Source organism: Falco biarmicus, chromosome 4, assembly GCF_023638135.1.
Source record: "Falco biarmicus isolate bFalBia1 chromosome 4, bFalBia1.pri, whole genome shotgun sequence".
Lineage (NCBI taxonomy): Eukaryota > Metazoa > Chordata > Aves > Falconiformes > Falconidae > Falco > Falco biarmicus.
Window position 1 is genome coordinate 96419010 of NC_079291.1, and position 26231 is coordinate 96445240.

At 42.8% G+C, this 26231-nt stretch overlaps 2 long non-coding RNA genes across 2 annotated transcripts; both read left to right on the plus strand.

Annotated features, from left to right (window-relative positions):
* The first annotated feature begins 4324 nt into the window (after positions 1-4324).
* LOC130148910 (uncharacterized) lies at positions 4325-12949 on the plus strand. The gene is made up of 3 exons (XR_008821701.1): positions 4325-5044; positions 10131-10277; positions 12836-12949. It is a non-coding gene; the product is annotated as an uncharacterized LOC130148910 (long non-coding RNA).
* Positions 12950-17177: 4228 nt separating this feature from the next.
* Positions 17178-22422, plus strand: LOC130149263 (uncharacterized). Its single transcript, XR_008821847.1, has 3 exons — positions 17178-17557; positions 17650-17728; positions 20272-22422. It is a non-coding gene; the product is annotated as an uncharacterized LOC130149263 (long non-coding RNA).
* The last annotated feature ends 3809 nt before the right edge of the window (positions 22423-26231 follow it).

Genomic DNA, 26231 nt, shown 5'->3' on the forward strand with positions numbered 1-26231 from the left:
CCTTGTGTATTTTTAAAACACACATTCATGCATTTTCTAATTTTTAAGTATTTTTCTCTTAAAATTAAACTTGAAGATATGAATTCTAGAATTATGGCAGTCTAAATTTGTTACGAATGCCTAAAATATAATTGTATTTTCTTGTTAATAAGCCCTTACATAAAAGTAATGGTTGACTATATATTCACTGCCAAAATTCTGAAGAATGTCAAGTCACTGAATGAGAGATATTACTAGCTAGACACCTGGTATTGGAGCTTCTTGAGTAATAAACCAGCTTTTGACAGCTGCAGCCTTTTTGCAGGTGCAAAAAGAACATTTTATTCTTTTTATTTTATCTGCTTAACAATACTTACTGACCAGAATATTCCAAGTTAGGAAAACAACTGTGAGTTGAAAGAACAGGAAACTTTGTTTATCCTCTTCCATCTTCTGAGTAAAAGCTGTGTGTAGGAGTCTGAGATTAACTAATTCTGATCTTGGAGAATGCGGAAGCAAGGAAAGCTCAGCTGGTTAACAGCTGATATTTGCACTGTTAGGTACACCAGCTGCCTCAAAACGCAAGGAATATTTTGATAATATTTCCTAAAATATGCAGGGCACAATGTAGTTCTATTTAAACGATTATGTTCTTCTGAATATTTTTGTTCAGGAGCAGCATGACACAAAGCACATATTAAAAAGTTAATCAGGTGACCAGAAGCGCCATGTCCTGTTTCCTCACAAATTAAATGTAAAAATCAAAACCCAAAATAATTGCTGAGGTATAGAGTAATGTAAGTATGGTTTTAAAGTGTTCTTGTTACTAACAAAAACAAATATTAAATACAACCTCAAAGCTACCTTGCTTTGCAATTAAACATTTCTATTAGCTGTCAGCCTCAAAGAAAAACAGTTTCTTATGAATATGTGTTGGAAGGCACAACTGCAATGGAAATTGAGTCACCTAAATTGGGATTTTCTGGTTCTGATTTAAACCACAATTAACAAAACTGATTTAAATCAAAGCGATATAAATTGGTTCGTCCTGCTTTAGAACTAATTAAGGATGTGCCTTGAAAGCATGCTTATATCGGTGCTCTGACTCAGTGGGTTCTCAGAATCACTCAAGTCTTAATAAATCACAGCAAGGGATAGAATTTTTATTTAGTTCAATAGTCTCAATCTCTGAATTTAAGGCCACTGAAGAATAGATTAACATTTATAATTGCTAGGTTGATCAGTAACGCAAATTAAAAATGGAGATTTCAAAACAAATTAACCTTTCCAGCACATCATGTGGAGACAGACAGACAGTGAAATCATTGAAAAGGCTCCCCTTGTCCTTGAAGTGTTTTGCCACAAATCACCGTATCCTCCGTGGTGCTTTACTGCTCTGCAGCGAGTAGCCTCTGGAGTCTCAATGTCCAAAAAATAAACTGATAACTGAAAGAACAACGTGGATGGTCTGAGGCTGGCAACTTGCTGCATGGGCTACCATTGCTTAGCATCACTCTAGGCAGACTTGTATATTTTTGGACTAAGATTAGGATGTTTAGGCTAGGGCCAAATAGGTTTATGATTAGATATGTGCAGGCTCTGACCTATTAATTGAGGCTCACGCTTCCCTACATCCACACTCCACATTTAATGAGACTTTAAAGCAGTAAATGGAAAAAGGATCTTCTGTACCTGCCCACACACTTTTCTGCTTCCAATCTGCCCATCCTGTGTGTTGCTAAGAACCTTTCAGTGCTCAGTTGAGAGGCGTCTCAGTCTTCTCCCAAAAGCTGTCCCTCTTTGGGATGCCACATGGATGGAACATGACAGCATGCCAATATGGTCTGTGTGGTATTTATTTATAAAATTAAGAACTAGATCCCACCTGCAGAAACCAGCTGTATGGGCTCAGCACTTACATATGTGCCAGGTTTCTTCTTGGGCAGAAACGCAGAAAACTGGAGAAGATGGAGTGGATTTTGATGGCACCATCAAAATCTGAGACGGTCCAAGACTGTTCCTTCCATGCTCAGATATCTACAGAGATGGGAGATACTGTCAAGTGCAAGAACATGTTGCAGAACCCTGTGGAGGGATGTATGGGGAAAGAGTGGAGCAGTCTAAGGCTGGACAACCACGGAGGGAACGGAAAGAGTGATAGTATTACCTATTACATCAAACAGCTTTGGTCTTTTCTCTTGCAGGTATGCCAGCTCCTGGGAAGTTCTTGTTAACTGATGTAGCTGATGAGGACTCCAAGCTCCCTGTGAGTTGTTGTCCCAAGGCAGTGTAAGTACATATGATGTTTCTGCCATGGTCCACAGGCTCCAGGAAAATTGTTATTTTCACATCTACAGTACTTTGCCCAAATTTTCAGTTCCTATGGGTAATCGTTAGTACCTTCAACGTGCATCACTGATGACTGAAGTGGAATGTGGAAGAAATGTTTCCTTTTTCTCACAACTTATCTGTGTGCCTCCACAGTCCTTACCAGAACTGAGAAGTCAGGAACCAATGTGGAGTATGCAACCCATTAGTCTGACCCTATAGAAAATATTAGATTATGCAGATGCTTATGCGCATCCTTTGTTTAACAGTAGAGCTATTGAATAACTTGACTTTTTTTTCTGTGCGTGAACTGACACATGGGAAAACAGGTAGTATTGTCTCCTGATCCCAGGGCTCCAGGAGATATAAATAGGGACTGAACAGTGGTATTAAAAGCTTCCTCTGAACAGAATTCTTTTTTTTTTTTGCTAAGTTTATAAACAGAAATAAAACTAAACCAGGCTAAACAGACTGGAATGAATGCAGAACTGCAGCAGGTATTGTCATCACTGTTCACAGAAAGCCAGTGGTGTTTTGGTTAACAGAAAAGCAGAAAAACAAAGCCAGAGAGGATCCTTAAAGGTGTCCAAACTCAAGTGGTGGAAATGAAAAATGTTTTCCTATGTGGTAGAGCACAGATGGACAAACTAGCTCCTGCCACCGTGGTGCTGATGGCGCTGGTTGAGGCTTGGTGGCTGGCTGCGTGGTGCACTCATGGGCACGGTATCAGGTGTGGGAGGTGGGGACAGACCTCTCCTTCCTGCCAAGGCCACACCAGCCACTTCCAGCTGAGATGCTCTTGGCTTCTGGCATCAAAGGATGGCAAAAATGGGGGGTTGGTGAAGAAAAGCTGATGCAGTGGCTGTTGATAAGGCTATGGAATAGTCAGCCAAATACTTGGAAGGATTTTCAGAAGTTTTAGTAGATGATACAGGGTTGCTATCCAGAAGAAAAAGGTACTGCTGTCTTGTTCAGTAGATGCTTCCAGCTGCTTATAATGGTATTGGCCATAGCTAACTAATAGATGGAAAACTATTGCTTTTTCATGCATGCAAAGGTTATGCAACTTCCATAAACGTTCAGTTAAACATGCCCTGCTTTGCATGCCCTCCCCGCACACAGAGGTTTTCCAAAATCAAAGCTCTTTAGTATGGTTAGCCTTTCTGGTCTACCTTATTACTAATATTTACACAGATGCACTGGCAAAAATAAATTTATTGCAATATTTATTGGACTGAATTTGAGGTTATTTGTAATGTGGTTAGATGGTTATTTATTAGACATGTTACAGCAGCTATTTAACACTTCTATAGCTGTCTAGATGGTATTATGACATAAAACAGTATTTATTGTATATAATGCAGAAATTATTACAGGAAGAGTAAATTCTAAAAGAGAAAGAAACAACTATCAGAGTAATGGAAGGACAAAGAACAAAAATGTAGTTTTAAAGACCAGTTCTCAGCCAGACTGAGGGAGGGGAATATTTAGGATGTGAGGAAGTCCAGGTGCAGACTTTAAGTTCTCTAAAGTGCACCAGCACTGTGCCTAACAGCTGACCTTTCCCTCGTGAAATGGACATTTTTCATTTAGAAAAGGAAATGAGAATCTTCTTCTTTGATTTTTTTTTTCCACTGATTAAGTAGAGTTAAAAAGTTCTATGGCATCATTTTCTGCAGGGAACAATTTCACGAAAATCAAACATTTCACAGGCAGCTGTTACTTTGACATTGTTAATGTTTTATGTTAAGGTGGTATTGGCTCTTTTATTTCACTGTGATGGATTCAAATGGCAATGCTTTTCCATATCTGTGGGGTTTTAGCTCTATCTTCCACTGTTGTGTTATCACAACAGTTTTTTGCACTGTCAGGTGAAAGAGCTTTAGTTTTAAAGCTTTAGTTTTGTTTCTTATTTAAATCAGAAGAATGAATGCAAGTATTGAATGTCCCATGAAGAAATCTGGATGAGGCATGCCTGTAAAGAAGAGAACGTAAGGGCAAAAATTTACAAAAAAAATTATATATATAAAAAAAGTTTCCCGTAATCTTCAGAAAATTCAGATTCTTTAGGAAAACAAATCCCCTATTTTTGTATACAGACACGGACCATCTTAAAATATTTCACCAAAGCAAGTCAGTCTCATTACTTCTGTTTAACCGATAGACCCGTTTCTGTGGGAGGATGCGGAGGAGAGAGGAAATGAGGCTGCTTGGAAGGGTTTGCAGGTGTGAGGGTGAAGCTGGGCAGACGTCGGTTTCCATTTCTCCTGACGCTAAGGCAGAGGAAGGACGGAGCGTGGGGTGAAGGGAGTTGTCCTCCTTTTCCTCACACCTTCTTTTTACACTTGCTTGTGGCAAAAGAGCACTTTTGCCGAGAGTATCACTGTTGTGCAGAAGCAGCAGACCCCATCCCAGCTTTTGCTTTTCCAGCCTAATTCAAGTTGTTCACCCAAAGTCCCGTGGGACCACCTCCCCTGCATACACAGTTAGCTCATCATGGGACAGCAGCTGTTGACCAATAAATATGTATTTATCCTTTGCTTTTTGCAGATGGAAGAGCTGAAATACTCTGGTCTTTAGATGATAGAGCCTTGAATGGTGTAGGATGAGATGCTGAGTAACGTGGAGGCAACAGGACATGGGGAAAAACTTCGCTCAGATCACACACGGACTGGGAAGAGTTTTCATGATGATTTTTAAAAGAGTGTAGCTGCCAACTAAATTCAAGTTAATGCTGGTGAGAAATTACAGTAGGTAACTCAAGGAGACTATATATTTTCTTTAATTCATTAGCTGCCCTTAGAGGGTTAAAGAGAACATAACTAAAAATAATTACATAGGAGTTATGGAGCTCAAACAGAATGTGTTACTCTGCTCACACAAAACTTGAAGGGAGACAAATGAGAGAGGATTATTAGCATATTCTATTTTTTCAACAAATCTTACAAGGAAGGAAAAATATAATAATGTGAAGGAGCTGAAGATTCTTGTTTCCATAATAGCTGTATCTGCACTATCCTACCTGCAAAATTTATTCTCTGTGGGTGGTGATGCTGTTGAATATTTTTTCTTTCTTACCCATCCTGTTTTTCCCCTGTAAGCAGATCTTTTGAGTATGTATATTAACCTGAAATCCTGTCTTAGCTAAAACTTTCTTTGGCTGCAAGGGCAAGGACTCTTACAGGGAGCAAAGAGCAACGTGCAAAAGTGATCAGCAATACACTCACAAAAATTCATTTTTCTTTGAGCTCATTCATTCCAACTGTTCTCTTGAGGCTTGATCCGGAGCACAGAGAGATCCAGAGGGGGTTCACTGGGCTGTGGGTCAGGTTTTCAGGTCACCTGTACATGGCAGGTGGTGAATAATGAGCAGCATGCCACACGGTGCCAGCTCCTCGGGCCTTACCCTGACGGTGGAGGTAAGGATTTGGCCACTGATTTCACTAAGTGCAGCCTTAGGGCTGGAGGAGAGCATGGCCACTCATCACTTCTGCAGCAAAAGGCTATCACAGACCTTACTGATCAACAGGCTGGTGTGTCCCAGTAAGGCAGTTGACCATGCCCTAATTAACTGGTTCAAACTGTGCCCCGGAATGTTTTCTCTGTAGAGTTAGCTCTTTTATGGATGGCAACAGTCCAAGAAGTTGTTAGAGTCACTGCTGGGACTTGATATGATTACAAATATATTTCCATGTGTAATTATGAGTACGGTGATGGCTGATTTGTCCCTCCCACTGTTATAAACAGGCTGGGATTAATACATGTATTTTGCAAACAGAGGTACGCATACTGAAAACTATTTAGGGTGGACTTTTCTTCTTCTTTTTTTTCTTTTTTTTTTTTTTTCCTTAACAGAATCCTTTAAACCAGTTCAAAAAGTTTGCTTTTGCAGACAGAAACGTCCTTCTCTTTAATCTCGATAAGGTATTTGGGTTGGAAAAGGGATTTGGAGGTCCTGGCCCACCTTTTTGTGCAACCATGTGTGGACCACTTTGAGCTGCCACCCTTTGCTGTCCTACCAAGCATTGCCTTGCTTTGTTAGATTTAAAACTTGTGGGAGGTGGTTACCATCTTCTGTCTTTGCTGCAGACACCAGCATGGTATGATCCAAGACCAGGGGTTCTGGATATCACCACGATAATCACGATAAGGGTTTGGGAGCCTCTTGGTCAATCCCAAAACTCTCATTTTTTTGCACAGCGGCAGAAGCAAGTCCTTGGTTCCTTGGTGACCTGCCAGCTTCTAGCCTGTAGCATCCCCATGGGCACCCCTTCCTGGTGTCCCATTGCTTTCCATACATTGAATCCTACTGGTGTCACAAGGATCTGGAAACTGATTACCAAACATAACTCAGATTACTCCATGGCAGAAAAAGAAATGTTCAAGCCTGGAAACACAAGAGTTAATATAAAACTAATTTCTCTTACCTACCTTCCAAAGACACCAACCTTTCTATATAAATTCCTCTGTCATTAATCTAATAAAGCTCTACTTTGTTCATAATTTACTACGCCCTTCAATAAGCATTGTAATATTTGTGCAGGGCAAGTATATAAATCATTGTTGCCCTTCTCTTACTTTTTCACTTACCTGGTTCTTTCAAGGTCACTAACCTACCCTATAGCTTTCATCTGGTTTAAATATTTTGCTGTTACCTTTTACACCTCGCTTCCTCATTTACACCCATTTAGATCTCTGCAGCTGCATCTTCTCGAGTAGCTATTGATCCATGTCTCCTTGCTAAAGGTTACTAACTTCATCAGCAGTAATGATACAAATTACATCTGTTAGGGTTCACTCACACCCTTTTGCTGGTCAGAAAAGGGGGACTGTTTTCTGGTTTTGTTGTTATTGACCATCTTCTCTGCCTAGGATTATCTAAAACACAGAGAGAAAAATTGTATTCAGTAAAATAGTCTCATTTTGACACATAGGCTTTCAGCGCCCAGGTCGTGCAAAGAGGCTAATCAATCCCTACTGACTTCCAAGGGCCTGAAATGTAGCTGGGTAAGGCCTCAATCCAGAAAGCACTTAAGGATATCCTTACGTAAACAGATGATCAGTCCCATTTTCAGTACAATTTGGTGAGAAGTGCATTTCAGAGTACAGCATCTCAGGGGATGCTGCTTCTTGCAAGGGCTGTGCAAGACCAGTCTGTACCAGCTGCAAATGCAAGCTGTAGTCCAAGGTGTCTGGTGTTCTTGCACTGAGCAAAGTAACTCTTTCCAAGTGTATTGATTGTGGGGACATCCCCGTGCTCTGGGGGAGGCTGTTGGGGTGCCCCTGCTTTAGAGTACTAGTGAGCATTTGTGAGTGTGAGCCTTTGCCCGCTGCAGAGGAAGTGAGCTCTTTAGGGCTCCTGAATTTCTTCTGCTGACTGTTTAAGAGGCAATGAAACTATTTAGGAATGAGCAGAGTAATTGCCTGGGTCCTACAGGACCTGACAGCTGTGCTCGCTGTGTGATGACTGGAGGGGTCACCCAATCTTGTGGCTTCATCGGTTCCTTGAGCCAAGCGTGCTGCCGCTGCAGGGTTGCCATCCTGTACAGAAACACACGGGTGAGGTGGAGCTCTGCCGCAGCTGGCTGCCAAGGACCAAGGCTGGGACCGTTGTCACCGTGGTATAGAAGAAAATAGAGCTAGAAGGGACCTGAGGAGGTCATCTCATCCACCCCCACCCCCCATGCCTGACACATGTTTGTCTAATGTGTTTCTTTAACCCCACCAGCAGTGGAGACTCCCCAGGTGATCTCCTCCAGTGCCTAATGACCCTTGCAGCCGGGAAGTTATTCCAGCACTGAACTTAGCTCTCCCCTGCTGCATTTAAACCCATTACTTTTTGTGCTTTCCCTGTGGATGTGGATAACAATTTATTGCCTTCCTCTTTGCATAAGCCTTTTACATAATTAAGGACTGTTATCATGTCTCCTCTCTGTCTTCCCTGCTCTAGACTAAATAGCCCAGATAGGAGGATGAAAGCTGGAATGGGGTGTCAGGGAGGAGGAAATCAGAGCGGAATTAATCCTGCTTCCTGTCCCTACAGAAACGGACTTTTCCTTCTGAAGGACAGGGGCTGTGGGAGGGGGAGACGAGCTTTTCAGTGCTGTTGATTCACTAATGCAGCTCTGTGGGCTGTGGATCAGATTGATGGGTTGCTGCCTGACAGCCTAAGGAAGAGGGGCTTGGGCTGCCCCTCTGCTGAGCTGCTGCAGCACTCCTATCCAGCCTGTGTGCTTGGGAAATACGGCTTTAATTTCTTATACGGGTGAGGGGTATCCAACTGATGTGTCAGCTCCTGCAAGATGCATCTGGTTGAGCTTCTGTGTATCACGAAAGCTGTTTCTAGGTGCTGTGTGTGTTATACAGTCAGATGAAATGACAGTATAACACCATCACCCTGCAGCAGCATCCAGGCAGTGCACCACAAGCCCTGCCAGGGAGCAGGAGCCCTCTCCTCTGATGGCAAAATGGCATTTCTGTTGGGAGCGGTGCCTTCAGCACGGCCGTGTGCATCCCACCCATGCAGAGGATGGAAAGCCACCCGCCACACACGCTGCCTACATGTGTTTCACAACTTGATTGCTGTTCATAAAACCAACACGTGGAACAGGCAAATGCCATCTGATCCAAAATGCCCTGGGGCGTATTATGTCAATGTCACATACATTAAGAAAGTACAGCGAGCACTCAGAGTGACTTCTTGTGTTCGTAGCCCTTTTGCATTATTCACGGCTGCTGTCAGAGCTGCACCACATACAGCCCTTGCGTTGCAGCTGTCATAACCTGCAGGAAACAAAAAATGTTCCCAGCCTGGAGACTTCCAAAAGCACAAGTTGGGGGATAACGTTAGGGGAAAAAAGGGTTTTTTAACACTTAACTGTCCCAAAGTGCTCTGAGAACAGCATGTAAGGTGGAGCTCTTTTCCCTAGACTCCTGGTAGCAAGGGATCACGGGTTTACTCATGGCAGAGAAGAGCTGGCTTTGGGAAAAACAAAATATTAGAAGCTATTTGGGACAGCAGGGAAGTTCTTTGCATTGCAAGCATACTGCAGGCTAGCTTCAGCACCCCCAGCCCCTCACCAGCTCCCCCACTTGTTCATCACGTGGATGTTAAGACTTTTCAGTTCAATGTCACAGTAAAAATATCTTGATAAATTGCAATCCAATTGATTTTTTTTTAACTCTTCTTTCCCCCCCTCCTTCCTCCCCAGAGTGGCTTTGATGATGACATTTGTATTTCTGAATTGAAACCACATTTGCCCAATGCTGGAAAGGGAGGAGGCAGGGGCAGAAGAGAGAGAAACCCTTTTGTTCTCCTCCTCATGGTTCCCCCTCACCTGCCAGGGCCAAGCTCCAAAATAATTCCTAACAGCTGAGGTTAGCCAGGGACATCTAATCCCGGAAAGCTGCCTCTGAATTCCAGGACCAGCACACAGTGCTTGAGTTTCATCAACAGCCATTTACATTTAATTCCCCAAAACCTCTGAAGAAGTGTGGGCAATGTACGGGTATGTGATTATTTAATTTAAAAGAATAATATTTTTTAAAAATAAATCTGAGCCCAAATGGCATCAACAGCAGCAGCAATACTCATGTTTTTTAAAGCCAAGCAAGTTCAGAAGCTGTTTTGAGGATGTACTGGGGTATTTTGAGTGTAGCCTAAACAGCTATGTCTATAGGATGCCCAAGAATTGTGATTCTCAACCGAAGGGAGCGCTAGGTCCTCTTTCCCTGATTTCTTGTAATGGTAAAAGGTTGTTCTGTGCAAATGGAGCTTAAAGTGTCTTGCAGAGTTTTCTGAGACCTGTCCTGTTTGTTTACAGAAGGAGCGTAAGGAGCATCCTGGCAACACAACAGGGAGAAGCCTCCTGGGATTCAGCTCGGCTGAGGTGGGAGGATGTGGCAGCAACGGGCTCGCTCTGAGCGAAACACCTTCCCAGGCAGGAACGGGACCAAACAGGACATGTTGGGTAAAACTGCAGTATTTTTTCTTTGGAGTCAGTCAGTAGGGGTAACTTGCTATTTTTCTCAGGGGAGTTCTCATTTTTTCAAAGAGAGTTCTGCAGCTGGCTCTAAGTATCTGTGACCCAAAGATAAAACTCCCCATCAATTCTCTTCCAACCCTTCCCAGAAAGAAAATTTCCAGCGTCTTTACTTTTGGCGGTATTTGCTTTAAAACCACACACTTTTTATTAAGAAAAAGCTTTGGTTTTGCTGTTTAGCCAATTGAAATGAGTAATGAAAATATTTGTATGGGACAAAGGAAATGTTTTCTTTTAAATTATCTCATCTCACTAATTGATTACAATGGGAATGCTTGGATGTGTGCATTGTACAGCATCCTGTCTCTCTGCTCTGAGCAGGAATTTGGCCAAGTTGGTTTAAACCATCCCACTGGAGAAAACAAGAGTAAAAGCTGTCAGGTATCTAGGGCTGCCTGTCCCATGGAGCCTGCTTAGCCTCCATGAGCAAAAAACTGTGGGTGTCTGAAAAGAACATGTCTTAAATATTAGGAGCTTCTGTGGAAGATGAAACACTAAAGAACATTGATAATTAAAAGCATAATCTAGAAATAAAAAAGTTAAAAATTATCTACAGAAAACTCTTCAAAGAATAGGTATTCTTTGTTGTTCAGTGCAGATGTCACTGATAGCCTGCTAGCATGGAAATTGCTTGCTATTGATGAAAAGTAGTAATATAAATCCATGGTATGTCTGAATTTAAATCAGAAAGGGAACGATTAATATAAAAGATTACAGTGCCATTCCCTTGAGATGCAAAAAATCTCATATTTGAAAGTGGCTTGAATATACAAAATCTTCAAATATTCATGGATGAAAATGTTTTCTAAATGCTATCTTCAAAATAGATGTTGCAAGACAGCAACTGTCTTGAGCTGATTTAAAAAATTGCCATTTTCATGGAAAATAATGTTGTTTCACATAAACACAGAAGAAAATGCGACATCAACAAAAATGAAAGGGGGGAAATCATCCAGGTCTGTGTGTCAAGGATGGAAAAAAGAGGGAGAAGAGGCTTAAACAGGAAAGCTGGAAAAGCCAGCTTGGAGAAGCAACATCATTCCCGGCTCACCAACCCATCCGTGCAGTTCGCATGGTTATGATCTATTCCCCCTCAGCTCCAGCAGCCGCCCTCACTGCTGTCTACTGCCAAGAAGTAGGTCAGAAACCTGTTTTTGTCTCTGTTTTTCTATGGCCACACCATGGTCCTTACCCCCGTGCCGAGACGGGAAAGCCTCTGAACGGAGGCGGTGAGACCAGAGCTGGGCTGAGCGGGGTGACCTGTCCTGGCTCCCACTACGGGCAGTGCCAAGAGGGAAAAATTATGTCCCCAGCAGCAGGGATTGCCCCCGGGGGGTGCCCATCTCTCTCTGATTGCTGGAGAAGGATTTCAAGGGAATTAGGGACTTAGTTTGTGGTTAAATACCTAAACTTAACAGGATGAATCTGAGCCAAAGCACATGTAACGTGCCAGCCCCATCCAGTGAGCCTGCATCTGAGCAGCGCAGAAAGTTTTGGTGTTAACTCAGCTCTCAGTGGTCCGGGTTAGAGAGGGGCCTTGCAAACACCCGTACTGGTGTGGCTGGGGTGGGGATGAGCAGGGACATAGGGCAGCAGCAGGGAGGTGGGGGTGAAGCAGAAAGAATTGTTTTGTGACTGCACCACGTTTAGTGCTCTGCTACTGAGAGATGCCTGTTCCTCCTGCTGTCCCCCAGGGCTAGTGATTTTATCACCTCTGCTTGCTCATATTCTTCTTTCCAGGTACCAGCTGCCTTTCACACCCCACACTCCCCCGCCTCTGCCCACCTCAAATTGTCCAATTGATTAACATAATTCATTTAAATTCAGTAATTGTTTTCAACTCATACTTACCTTTGAAGTTCACGAGAAGACGTGCCAGTAAGCTGCTCAGATTTTCCCACTATATCATCTAAAAATTAAAAAAAACCTAATAATAAATTAACCTGAAGATGCTATCTCTCCTTATGGAGCTGTGGTATTTGTATCTCTGTGTCACAGGTGCCAAAATCCTCTTCTCGTTACCTCGCCCGTCCCAGGTCAGGGCAAAGCAGAAGCTGGTGGGGATGGTGGGTTTGCCATGCTGGAGCCCTGTGACCTTTGGAGGACGAGTGATCCATCTCCCTGTGGGAGACTGCATTTTGTCACTGGTCAACAAAATACTGTCCCCAACTGAATGGTTTTACAAGTGGCAAACCCAGCCAATGCTTCTGCCTCAGGGCATGGCACTGTCCTAAAACTCAGCCTTGCCATTTGTCACCGTTGGGGTGAATTGCAGGAGATGCCAAGCAAGAACATTGACCATGATGTGGACCTCTAATTATGTTTCCCTCAAATATCTGCAGGGTTCACTCAGATGCTGCGTTACTTTATCTGAGGGAATTGCAGTCTGTGTGATGTGAAAACAAACTGCAAAGCAGTTGCTTCATCATTCTACTTCTAGCAGCTCTTGGGTCCAGCTTTTCAAACCATTTTTTCCCTTTTCACAGTGCATCTGTCAAGATTCCTGCTCTGGAAAAGAAGATCAGAGCAAATGGGGACTGAAGAGAACAAAAGCTGACCCAAACCTTTGACCTAAACTTAACATAAAGCCAAATGAAACCTTAGAGGTTTGTAAATGTTCATAAAACATTTCCACCTCCCGCTCCCCCTCTCCTTTATCTTCAGTGTCTTTATAGTTCTACACTTACTGTTTGTAATTGAAAGTCTAATGTAAAGCCTCACTAAATTAATGGAAAGACTCTCGCTGGTTTTAGTGGCTTTTGATTCAGCCTCCCAAAGAAAGGAAATAATTTCTTTAATGAAAGTGTCTTTAAGCTTAAGAGAAAACAAAACCTGAAAAGATACAAGGAAAATCAGAGGTCAAATGCAATTTTCCAGCTAGCAGCACATGTTCTTGATCTGAACCCTGCCCATAAAATTGATATGGATATTGTTAAGACAGAAAAAAAAAAAATACTGTACAGAAACAAAGCATTGTTGAGCTAACAGTGAACTGGTTTAATAAACTATAATGTCTGTTCACCAGAATTAGAGATTTTTCTACTCTTTACTGCCAGCTTGTGCTGTAGAAGAATACAACTGGCAATCAGCTGACATGTATGACCTGAAGTTTCCATTTGCATGTGTGAGTTTGAGTCTTTCCCTTTGTACCAAAATTGAACCAAAAATGTCAATCGCATGAAAACTTTATTAGGAAAGTATCTCTCTAGTATTGATACAGCTTTTAACTTTCTAGGTGACTTTTTGACAGAAGCGGGTAGAGATATCATTGTTTAAAGGGCTTAATAACACCTGAGCTTCCCTGGACGATGCATTAGGCAGTGAGAATTAAGAGCGTTCTTGTCTGTGTTATATTCTGGATTCACGGATGAGGAAGGTTGTTGAAACCAGCTCAAGCAGGAATTAAGATGTGGCTTTTCTTGGATGGCTGTTGCTATGCTGTTGTTTGGCAGTGACAGTTCCAATGGATTGGTGTTGCCAGTTCAGAGCTTGGTCTCCTCCAAAATACTGCCTCAAGCTCCTCTTTTGCACGTAGAAGCGGAGTGGTTAGTGTGCATGGACTGGTATGGCTACATATTTTACTTGTGAATACATGCACAACGTATCTAGAGAATTATTTCCCAATATTTGTGTAACAGACAGTTTTGATTTTCACAGTCGCTGGGTAGATGCACACAGAACAGTGTGTGCTCCAGAGGCTGTTACTCTTTCTTAATGGAAAACACAGATGTGGGAAATGTCCTAGGAAGATGCTGCTAATAAGCAGCTACTGCTAGTTCGTAATGTTTCTATAACAGAACGTTATTTTATTATTTATATGCAAATTTTGCACAGTATAGGGTTTTTTTTGTCATTTTCTCTTTTTCATAATTTTCTTTTTGTCTCCTCTTTCCTGCTACATTTTTTGTTCCTGAACTCCTCCAAAGTCCTCTCCAGTGTCAAACCTGGTGTTGGCCAGCAATAAGCTTGCTGCGCCTCTCGGAGAGCCTGACAGCAGAGGTGGCACTGCCTCGCTGGGACACTTCGCGTTGGGCACACTGACAGGCTTCCTACCTTCACGGCATCTGCCGGGGGACTTTGTCTTTGGAGGTTTGGTTAGTTCTGGCCATGCACCAACCACTGTCCAAATCCTAAAAAGAAATGCAGTCCAAAGGTGCTGGCTGAGGTCTGTGGACCATCCAGTTCCAGGATGGCAGTGGTGGAGGGAATCCTCTGGACAGAGAGATCAGGGACAGAAGAAATGATCCTATTTGCTTTCTTGAGCCTAAGTTAGAAGGGCAAAATTCTATGTGTTGGCCCAGTGACAACCTATTTTGGCTGTCAAAACTTAGAAATCTTGTCTTTTTCTCCCCACTCATCTTGAATCCACTTTTTCATTGGCTGCAATGGCTCCGCTGGTGTGCTTTTTGTAACTATTTCTTCTATCTGTTTCTAGAAGTCATACAGGGCACGAATTACTGGAAATGAAGCAAAATGTACCAGACATAAACTCAGTGCATTCTCTCTAGCTCATATTCTCTGAAGACTCATTTGTCCCTTTCCTCCTTTTAAATATTTCCTCTCTTCTTTCTGGCCTGATCTTGTTATTTGTTTCATTGGCTATTTGTTATCCAACTCTTGGCAAAATATCAGGGAAATTGTCCTGACCGTGAACTGGGAAGAACTTTTTTAAGGGAACAATGACAGCTTCTTTACTTGGGAGAGCTGAAAAACAGGCAAGCCCAAATACTATCTTTGCTGAGACCAAGTTTGTGAGGACTGCGGTGTGCTTTGTTGGACTCAGTTGTGTAGCTGATGAAGCTTGTCCAGTTGTTTTTTCTTCATTTTTTAAAGGGTTTAAGGTGTTATTCCTCCCTGTAAAACTTGCCTCACTGCTGTGATGGTGGTCAAGCAGGCAGGGATGGAGGGATGGACTCAGCTGCTGTCTGGTGGGAGCGGAGCTCCACGTGTGTGGCTCTGTGGAGGTGGTGGATCTTCTTATCTAGGGGTGGAGATGTCTTTCTGACTACAAGCAGCCCAGATGGTTGTTAAAACAAGCAGAAACTGCGTGCTTTCTTCTCTCCTGAGTCTACACCTTCCTCAGCCTGGACGAGATGAGCTTAGACCCAGTCTGAACCTCCATAAACTTTTCACTTTCGCAGTTTCACTGAAGGTTTGACTTTGCTCTGGGATTAGCCTGACATTCAGCTGCTTCAGGGCTGTTGGGTTCCTCTCTGTCTCCTCTCCAGCTGAAAGTTTATAGCTGAGCTGCGCAAGCATGTCCTGACTTCAGAGCAAACTCAAGAAAAGGCGGCTCCAGCTGCAGCTCACAGCCTGCCAGAGAGACTCCCCTGGCAGATCTCCGACAAGCCTGTTACTACAAGTTCGCCCCAACCGGCAATTCTAGCAAACACAAAAATTTGCATGAAGTTCATATTAGTTCAACACTAGCTCACGTTGCCAGCAATTCAGTAGCTGTTTCTAACTGCTTGCATCTCAGCTGAAAGATTTAAGTGCACTTGCCATGCAGCCTCTCTGAGAAAGTCGTGAAGGTGGGCGAGTGTTTAGTTTTCTCAAATACCATGGTGCAAGTGAGTTTTATAATGTCTTCTGAAAGGATTGAAGATTTTAAGTCCTAATACATGGTTGTCATCTCTGCAAGATGTAATAGTATCGAGTTTGACTTCCAAAACAACATAGGACATAGGAAAATAGGTTTATGTAATGATTTTCATTTCCACTCACTGATTCATTGAAGTCTTACACCGACTCATAAACCCAAATATTTATAAAGCCTTTCTTTTAAACTAGTTTCTAATGCTTTGACCGTATGTTTCAAAACAGCCTGTTCAAAAGCATTTCCTCCCCCTAAAGCACTCGGTGCATTATAACCTCTGTAATACCTTGGCTGCTACGGAGATCTTGCACAGCTGAGGATGTTCACTCTAAATATTTTTTTTATTTTTTCCCTAAGTTGTCAAAAGTCTTTTTCCTCAAAAAAAAGAAAAAAAGATAAATCTGTGTTGGTCAAATTTTGAAGAAGGTTGACTGAAAAAAATCTCTAATTTGATTTCTTTTTTAATGTGGAAATTGAGTCAAACTTCAGTAGGTTTTTAATGAACGGTGTTATGCAAATATTAGCAACGTAGCTGACATTTCCTGTTCTCTTCTGACATATTATAGATTAACAAAGACTAATTATTTTCTCACCCCTTGTCTTGGGTGAATGCCATGTAGTCTGGGCTCAGGCTAATGAGCCCACCCCAGTCCTCGACTAGATCTGGAGCAAGGCAGTGGCTCCTGCAGCTCCCCACTAATTTCTGCAGTGCAACAGGTAACACCAACACCCAATGATCCGGTCTGGTACCTGTTCACAAGCTGCCTAGAGGGGTATCCAGAGCAAAGCCCACCTCCATCCTGCTGGAAAGGGCTTTGCAAAGAGGAAGTAAGCCTCCTCCCCAGTGCCACGCAGAGCGGACAGTGGCTTTGCAGGGATGTCTGTGGGAAGGGGTGGCTCTTGCCCATCCCTGGGAATGGGAGGCATGTCCGCAGTGGGAGGCAGTGCTCACGGGGTTCCCTGCTCTCACCATTGAGCATTGTTCAGAACAAACATAGATGCTATATATGAATGTGAAGCTTAATTTGTGGTTTTTACACCCACCGCATTTCTTGGAGTTGACATTTTCTGGAACTTTAGGGCTTTTTATCTCCAGGCTGTTGTTCTGGGGTTTTTTTCCTCATTCATTTTATAGAAAGCTAACAGCCCGTGTTTTTTCATCTACATAATAAAATAGCATGCAATCAAATTGACCCACACTTTAGTCAAAGCAGCTGTGTAATGCTGTTCTCTACTCGAAGGTGTACAAACCTAGAGGGCAGTGGGGACATGGTTGGTTGGTATAACACAGTACAGCTGCACCATGACATTGCTTGTGGGGATGCTGAGAAATCTGGAGGAATTCCCTGGGGAAATGTTGAGCTGGGAATAAAAAAACCCAAACAACCCAACCTGCTTCACCTACTGTTCCACTTTGTACCCAACAGTGAAACGATTAAAATTACTTGCTTTTCAGAAGTGCCTTGGACCTGCTGTGACTGAATGGCACATGGGCCACTCCTTGTTCCTGAGAGTGCCCAGAATGTTCAGGGCATTTTCCAGGTGGGAGAAAGTTACTGCTAAGCAGACACAGAAGAGCGAGGGAGGACATTCAAGGCAGCAGGTATTTAGGGTAAGTGCAATCTCATTCATTCTAAATTTTTGGCTCTGCTGCTTCTTTAAACTTCAGAGTTTCAAAGAAAAAATACTTTTCTCCTCTTTTAGGAGTATTGGAAAGCTCCTTGCTCCTCCTGCGCTGTGGCAGAAGATCTGCATGAAGATTTCTACAAGTATTTGACATGAGGTATGTAGTGCTCACCTCCAAAAATCAGATTAATATTTTGCCTGAGGATGGAAGAAAATAGGACAGTCACTCCTTTTTCTGGGAATTTCAAGCCAAATAGAATAGTTATGTATTTTAATTCATTAGCAAGGGAGCTGCAGCACGGGTCATTGGGTCCCCTTGTCAGGCACAGGATGACGGGTGTGTGGAGATGGAAGGACTGTTGTCACCTCTTGCTCTACCATCATCAGGTGTGTGGCTGTGGCAGACGTGGTGAGCCAAAACCCTGGAGGGTCTCTGCAAACCCCCCCATACTCTGACCTGCCACAATCTTTTTCTCAAAGCTGTCCCTCCACTCTTTACTAGTCAGAATGGTGGATTTTGGCACATGCAGCAACTAAATCAGACAAAGCCAGCTGGAAGAAACTGGTAGTAGCCCCAGACAGGCATTGATAGACATTCCCCATTGGTTGAAAGTTTCTAGTTTAGTTTCAAGGACACTTTAATTTTCAAATCCCTTTTCCATTGGACATGTACATGTGAAGTCAGATAGCAGAGATAAAGGTTGGCACAAGAATATACGCCTAGCTTCCTGATTTCTATTGTATACCATAATTATAGTAGCATACACTTTGGACTGACAGCATTTTTCAGCAACAGAGTACTTCAGAAATATTAATCTCATATCAGCTATTTGTGTTGAATACTGCTATTCAGCAGGTGATGTAAGCTAATATTATCATAATTCTATGGACAGAAAAACAGAGAAAGAAAGAAAGATTAAGTGACTTACCTAAGGTCAACAATATGTTCAAGAGAAAACCTATTTAAGCTTTGGGATTACTGCCTCCCACTGATCAAGAAATGTGTGCAGTATTGCTAAGAAACTAATGTATGTGGACCTTTGATAAATTAGAAATTATACTGACTTAGGAGGTTACTCATTCACCAGTGCGAGGGAGGTTTTTGATTGCACAGCATTCCAAAAGCCAGGAGGACGTGGTGCTTACTAACTGCAATGGCCAGATCCTGCAAAATGTCACCATGTTCCTACTTGTGCAAGTCCCACGGACTTCAGTCTCTTAAAGCAGAGCTGGATCTTCAGCAGGTGGTTAGTATGAGTCTAGAGTTGTGATGAGCTTATAATTTGGCAAAAAAAAGGCCAAAATTCAATTCTTTTAACCTCTTCTCCTCACTAGTGGCCATTTGCCATTCCATTAAAAAGGAATTAATACTGATTATTATTATTAGGAATAGGTTACATGATGAGGAACAGAAGGAGTTTATGTCCATGCAACTTGTACAAGTTTCAAGGTAAAAGCATCCCTGAAATTGAACACTGATGGTATAGCAAGTTTAGAAAATTGATTATCCCTTGACAGTTGAGTAAATTTCAGGGGGGTGGGGGGGTGGGGGAAGTTTAGATTGAAAAATGGCTAATAATGGGGCTAATGTATTTGTACATGGGGGAAAGGGGAAACAAGGACTTTTGTTCCCTGGGCCTTCTGCTCTTACATTGCATTATGAATGCCATTCAGGGAAGCAACCTCTGCAGAACAGGTCTAATTGCTAAATCATTATGTTTCAACAAAAGTGAGCAGGGTCTTAGGTTTTACTTGGCCTGGATGTTTAAAGACAAATTATAAGTTACGTAATAAAACAACAGAATCATTAAACATTGATTTACATGTTTATTTTGCTATAAGAAATGAAATTTTTATTGGAACGGAATTAAACAGACGTTTATGTGCTTGTATTCCCCATAGCCTTTTGTATACTAGCAATATAGCAATATTCATAAATCATACCAGAGTTTTCAAATTTCCTCAGGAGTGACCTAGGCAAGAAACCCTTAACAACTTGCTGAGAGACTTTGAAATTAAATTCAGCTGTAATATCATCATGACTAATTTATGGCTAGTTTGGTTGCTACAAAGATACATTTAAAGAAATTGCAGCACAGAGTGAGGGTAAGACAGAACATGGCTTCATGGAGTTATTCCACTAGAAAGATTCATTCTATGTTTCATTACTTTATTGAACATGGCAAACCAGTCTGTTCCTTGAGAGAGAGGAAATGTTATACCGAAACATGTAAATACTAGGCCTTCAACCCAGCAAAACAGGAATAACAGTAGATACGAAATTAAACCTTCATAGAGCGGTTGAAGGACCCTGTTCCCTTTGACATCAGATACATTTGTGCGTGTGTATGAACATGCAGCAGCATCCACAGACGTGTGCTCTATATGTATATGTGTATGTACAGATGTACATGTGCTCATGCATGCATATGTCTCCACTTTAGAATAAGGTTAATAGTAAAATATTGCTAAAGCTGAGACATTATCTGGCACAATTTGAACCACGTTTCTGGAATGCCCTACATCCCTGAAGCCCGTTTTCGTCCCACTGCAGCTTTTGAACTTCCTGCAAGGCTCGTTACAGCAAATTGAGATTGATGACAAAGTGCAACATTTTGAAATTATTAAAGGTATTTGTTTTTCCTTTAACTTCTTTTACCACAGACTGAAAAGGATGAAAAATGGTTCTTTTTTTCACAGTAATTATATGTCTGACTTCTCAAATTTTATGCGGACGGAAAACTCCCTCTGAACTCTGTGTGTGTTGGGACCCAGCTCATAAGCATCTTGCTTTATCCCACTCCAGCATCATCATCACCTCTTGTTTAAGACATGGATTCTGTCCTTGCTGGTTAAGACCAGTGAATTATTTCACGCAGAAGTTAAGCTGAAATATTTCTTGGTGTATGTCCTTTTGTGCCACCTGCCTTCAAGTAAGTGGCCTCCTATTGCTGTTGAGCCTTCTAGGATATCAAGTTCTCACCCTTTTCCATCAACAGTCAAGGGGCTGACCACAACCGAAGCACTGAGGGGCTCATCCTCCCAAGGTTGTCGTCTTCCCGGCCACTCTGTGTGGTGACATCTTGGCATCATACGTGGAGAAGCAGTTTACAAGAGCCCATATAACTAACCAGAGGTCTCCACCATGTCCCAGTCATCCCGCTGTCACACCGCTGCCTATGACCCAGCCGACCGATGCTCGCCCAGCACCACACTGCTGACTCGGCAGGTGCCCAGGGCTGCCCGCACCGGGACTGGGGGAGTGCACAACAAACAAGTACTCACCCAGTGGCAGCGCCAGCCTATCTCCCTATTTAATAAGCAAGGGAAATGAGTCGCAGCTAAACTCATTGCACACTTCTATTACGTGAAAGAAGTGTCAATAATTCTGTAAATACACCAGGGAATTTATTCATCTCAGCCTCCAGTAATGGTGAATTACCCTGGTGACTGGTGCAAAATTCGGAAGCGTATACAACCATAATGAGAAAGTTCTGTGGTTTCCCTTAAAAAGTAATATAGTGGTTATTGCTGGTAGTTACTGCTTTTGTGAAGTATTAACGCGTGGTTATAGTGCAGTCATGTAGCAAAATTATAAGGGCCTGTAGAATGTTACTTAGCAACACTTGCTAAAGTTGAGGTGGTAACGAAGAAATGGAGTAAAAGAAACACGGAGTGTTTTGGAGTCATAAAATGAACTGTGGTGTGACTTGAGAAAGCTGTTCTGAAGTTAAAGACATCTATTTCTCTTTTTGCCATGTGAACATGGCAGAAGAACTTAAATGCTAATTTGAAGCAACACACTTGAAATATCTAAGTAACAGAAACAAGCATTATGTTATTTTTTTCTTATCATTGCTGCTGTCTGGGAAAAGCATCAGAATTGCTGGGCTTTTGAAGATCCTCTCCTTGTCATTTCAAACCCATCCCGAGGCACCAGCTGGCCAATTAAAATAGTCTCTCCTTTGGAAAGCTAGCATTTGTCAGAGTTAAGAATGAAGGCTTCTTTCTACTACATTTATTTTCCCCATTCATTCATTTACATAACTCTCTCCACCATTAATCAAGTGCCTGTAGGTATATTTCAAGGAAAGGATAAGGCCATAAAAATGAATGCAGATAGTTCTAGTTATAGATGAACCTTCCACATGTTGCAGATCTGTCTCAGACGCTTATCTTGGTTTATCTCCACCTGTTTAAATTGGAAAACTCACAAAAATCCATCTCCCATGAGATTTCCAAGGTTTCTTGATTCCATGTGGGTCAGAACTGCCACAAGAGATGCATTTCTCAGAGCGCTTCTGAGCTGCTGCCAGGAACAGGGAGTGCTTGACTGTGCCACTTAAAAAAAAAAAAAAAGTTTTCTTTGAAAAGTCACCAAATTTTATAACATTAAAAAAAAAAATGTCCTAGTTTAGTCTTGGGTATGATTAAAAGAGCTGCTCTGATTTATTGGTGTCAAACAAAGTATGTTTGTGTAGAACATTATTTTGTAATGGAAAAAGTGTCGGTGGAAGCACTGCCTATCAGCACTGCTTGGACTGGATGAGGACTGAGCCTTAAATTAGGAGTCGTTTAATAACTGGAGAAAAGGAAGACTGCTAAGAATGTTGTATCTAGGAGGCCATCTCTTAGTCTCTCAGATAAAGGTAGCTGTGAAGTCAACCTCAGCGACATCTAGGGTTCTGCTGATTAAATGATAGATGATATTTGCCTGCTTTGTGCCTCACCCTGGCCCTGTAAAGCAAATGGAAAGAAGTGTCTTATTCCAATCCCACCAGGAGCACTGAGCCATGAATATGGAGTGAATGTTTCACAGGGAAACTTTCTATATACACAAATTTAATAAACAAATTTCTGGTCGGTAACATAGTTGCTTCCTATTGTCCTTTAATTTTGCACTTTCTTTTTCCTTGTAAATGAAAAAGTCGTTTTATTTTGACTAAGTTCTTGTTCTTGCCCATTGCCTCACTCAAAGTAGTGCCCTACCAGCATTGCCACCTAATGCAGGGGAGCCAAGCCTGCTGTTAATAAACCAGTCTGATTCAGCATGTACTTCTCCCACCAAAACAAACAAAAAAAAATCATCGTTCTGAAGCATTTTTAATAGGAGAACCCCTGTGCAAAAGGAGACATTACTAAGACAGCTACTCACACCTCTCTTGAAATGGCCATGTTCATTTTTCCCAAAAACATACAGCCAAGATGGCTTTTGGCATTAAATCTGCTTCATGGCCCTTTGAGATGCCATTGGACTACAGCTGAGGCCCTTAACAGGACAAAAATAGTAGCAAATATAAATTTAATTCAGACAACTTTAGATAAAAATTATATGGAAAATCAACACTGACAGGAAAACTCTAACATGCAAAATTGTACTGGAATTAGCAGAGTCCTCTGCACCTATACACATTCCTCTAGCAGATGTTCTGCCTGTCCCACTTGCAGGCAACTACTACTCTTGGTCAAAGTACTCCAGGTGTTAAAAAATAGGTGATCCTGATTTTGTGATTTTTAGCAGTGTTTATTTTGGGTGAACAAAATTTTCTTCTGTCTTCAGATGTTTAATGGTTATTTGAAAGCAACTTGATGAATAGAAAAGCGTGTACTCCCACTTGGGGCAAACGTATTTTTGGAGTGATTCATAATAATTAATCTTTGTCTAAGTGGAATGCATTGATTTCTCCTACTGGTGGTGACTGTACTTCTGTTTCTTTTCCTAAGTTAGATGGTTCTGCTCCAGAGGCATATTTGCTGATTAAATTGGACCGTGACCGGGCACTCAAGTTATGTCACCATTATCCAAACGATCTTTTAAAGAACACAGAGTACTTGTTGTTGCAGATATTGGGCGCTCCACATTTAATCAAGGACCTTTGTAGCTTGTTATTTCTAGAATTCAGATTACTGCAACTTAAAAGCCTCTCTGTCCTTGCCAGTGCTCAGTGACATAAAATAAACCTGCATATTAAGAAAAAAAACACGAACCTTGTCAAGTTGCACTGAGGGATGGGAAGAAAAAGAAAGCATTTTTTATGGCGATCTGGAAACGCCATCTGCAGCACAGCTATAAAGGGAAATGTTATCATTTACTAATCTTTTCCATGTAGCCAGAACTCCATTTTCAAGTGCTGTCACCCGCAGCAGTACCCGCGTGGTGGGGCAGCCCTGGCAATCGCAGGGTCCCACGGCACGGGTGGGTCACAGCCACGTAGCAGGAGACAGTTCATACCCCAAGGAACAGGCAGCGAGGGGGGGAAGGGGAACAAAGCAGAGGGAGCAGTTTCCTGCTGCTCCTTGGTGGGACCAGACACCGAACCCTGGGGTTAGCCTCCCGTTTGCTTCTCCCAGCCCTGCTGTGGGCTGCCCAACATCCCCAGGGTCGCTTGCGGCTGGCCCCGAGCCCGCCGAGCCGCTATTGCAGAGCAGGGCGCCTCTTGCCATTTTCCTCCGGCTGCCGCCTCCTCCTCCTCCTCCCGGGCGCCAGGGACTGCGGTAGGGATGCAGACGGAGGCGGCACAGCTTCTGCAGCTCTCGATGAAGTGCTCCAAGTTCCTTTTTTAGTAAAATCACTTTGTCTCAAAAGTGCCGCGGAGCAAAGCATCTCACCCCCGCTGCCCCCCTCCTTGCGCCGGGTGCGGTGGAGGTGCCAGGCCGACGTGCCAGGAATGCTCCTTGTCCCCGGAGATGGAGCATCCCGGGGCCCCGCAGCCCGTACCCCAGCCTGTACCCCATCCCGAGCCCCAGCCCAACGGGAAGTTTACTCAGAAAGATCAGCCTGTCCTCCCTGACCCAGCTGGTCACTCTCTGGTGAGGGCTGGTGGCAGCATTGCTCCTTTGTTCATTTTAAACATGGCATCTAAGGAATGGACAGAAACCATCAACTTTTTTTTTTTTTTTTGGCCTGGGATAACAAATAACTTGCATGCAGCTGTAAAACACTACACTCGGGGCAGGATTTCACTGGCTGCAGGATGACAAACTCTGCACAGTGTCATTAGATTCTTCTGTATTACGTTTTGTCTTTTCTGTGCTGGTCCTAAGCAGCCCACGCTGCTGGTGCTGGGGCACAGCCAGGGTGCTAGGAAGAAAAATGGCATGAAGTGGCGATGGGGGCAAGTTCTGTACTCCATTGCTGAGTTTGGTTATGCTCCATTGCCGGTTCTGATGTCTCCTGATTTCAAAAAGGGCTTTGGCCCTAAGCCTTTGCCAGTATTCCACCACAGAAACAATTTACTTGTCCAGATACCTCCTGCAGGTCAGATGGCCACTCTGGGTGGGGGTGACTGGCATCACATTGCCCTCACAAGACACACAAGGCAGGGTGTGAGTAGAGGGAGAATGAGGGGTGGGTGAGCAGGGAGCAGAACAGCGTAAAAGGGGCTTAAGTTCCAGCAAGGGAGTCAAGGAGATGCTGGGAGCTAATGAGCTGCTAATGAGGCTGATAAGGAACATGTGGAAATAAAGAGAGCAGTAAGCAGGAGAGAAGGTTGGAGACAGGGTGTGGAGGTCCATGAGGACATGAGTAGTGAATATAATGTGATGATAGAACTGGGTTAAGAAAAGGAGTTTGGATAAGAGATGAAGTTGGGATGAGAGCAGGAAATCTGAGGTTGCAGGTAAGAAGGGGAACACTTAGTTTCACAAGTTTGGTGAATTGACTTGTTGTCTGTGAGGATGTTGTTTTCTCCAGTGCCTGGTTGGAGCTCAGTGTTCCTGGTTCAGCTCTGAGCTCTGGTGAAAGGTCCCTGTCTCTCCCTAAACTTTGCAGAGACCATCTGCACCTCTGCCAGTGTATGGGGCAGGCACCTGTATGTACGCTGTCTGTGTGGCTGCAGATATGATGCTAAGTGTGAGAGACTGTCCCTGGTTTGGGGAAATTACTTGCTGCACAATGATACAATCCTTAGTGATGTGACAGGGTACAACTGGGTATTGAGACAGGCTTTGTGGTTTTTTGGTAGTTTATTTATATGTATAGATTTCCTGCCACCCTGGGTGGCTCTGCTCCTCTGCCAAGATCCTGGAAGACGAATTTTTATCTGTCAGATTTCTCTTCCTACATGATGGGAGGCAAGCCTGGGACTTCAGACAGGATGGTCCCATGACTAAGCTCTCATGCATTTGAATGCTGTCCTGATGAACTGGATTTAGTTTCCTCAGTCACCCAAATCAAACTCTTTTAAGATGAGTTCTTCTGTGGTTTTGGGCAAGGATTGAGGACTGGGTTTTGCAGATGTTGCATATTCCCGGTTGCAATAGATACAAGAGTTGAGTTTTGCATGCACAGCGTAAAGGCCTCTGGGAAACAAGTGTTGTGAATAGCTTGGACTCCCCAATGTCAATAGGACTTTTTTACTTTATTCTGATTATTTCTCACCCCTCCCTATTGTCACAACATGTGGTTTAGCTGCAGGAATACTTATGTTGCTTTTGGGTGACCCAATAACAAGAAGTACAGAAAACCCATGAGGTGATGAACAATTTTGTCATATATCTTATGTAAAAGGTAGCAAGTAAGGCATGGTGCAAGTAGAAAAACAAACACAAAATTATTAAAACGTATGCTCCACTTGAGAGAAATGAGGGGCAGAAAATTCTTAGTAAAATATTTGGGAATTTAGTTGCTCTTGCTGATCTCCAATTACTGTAAAGACGGT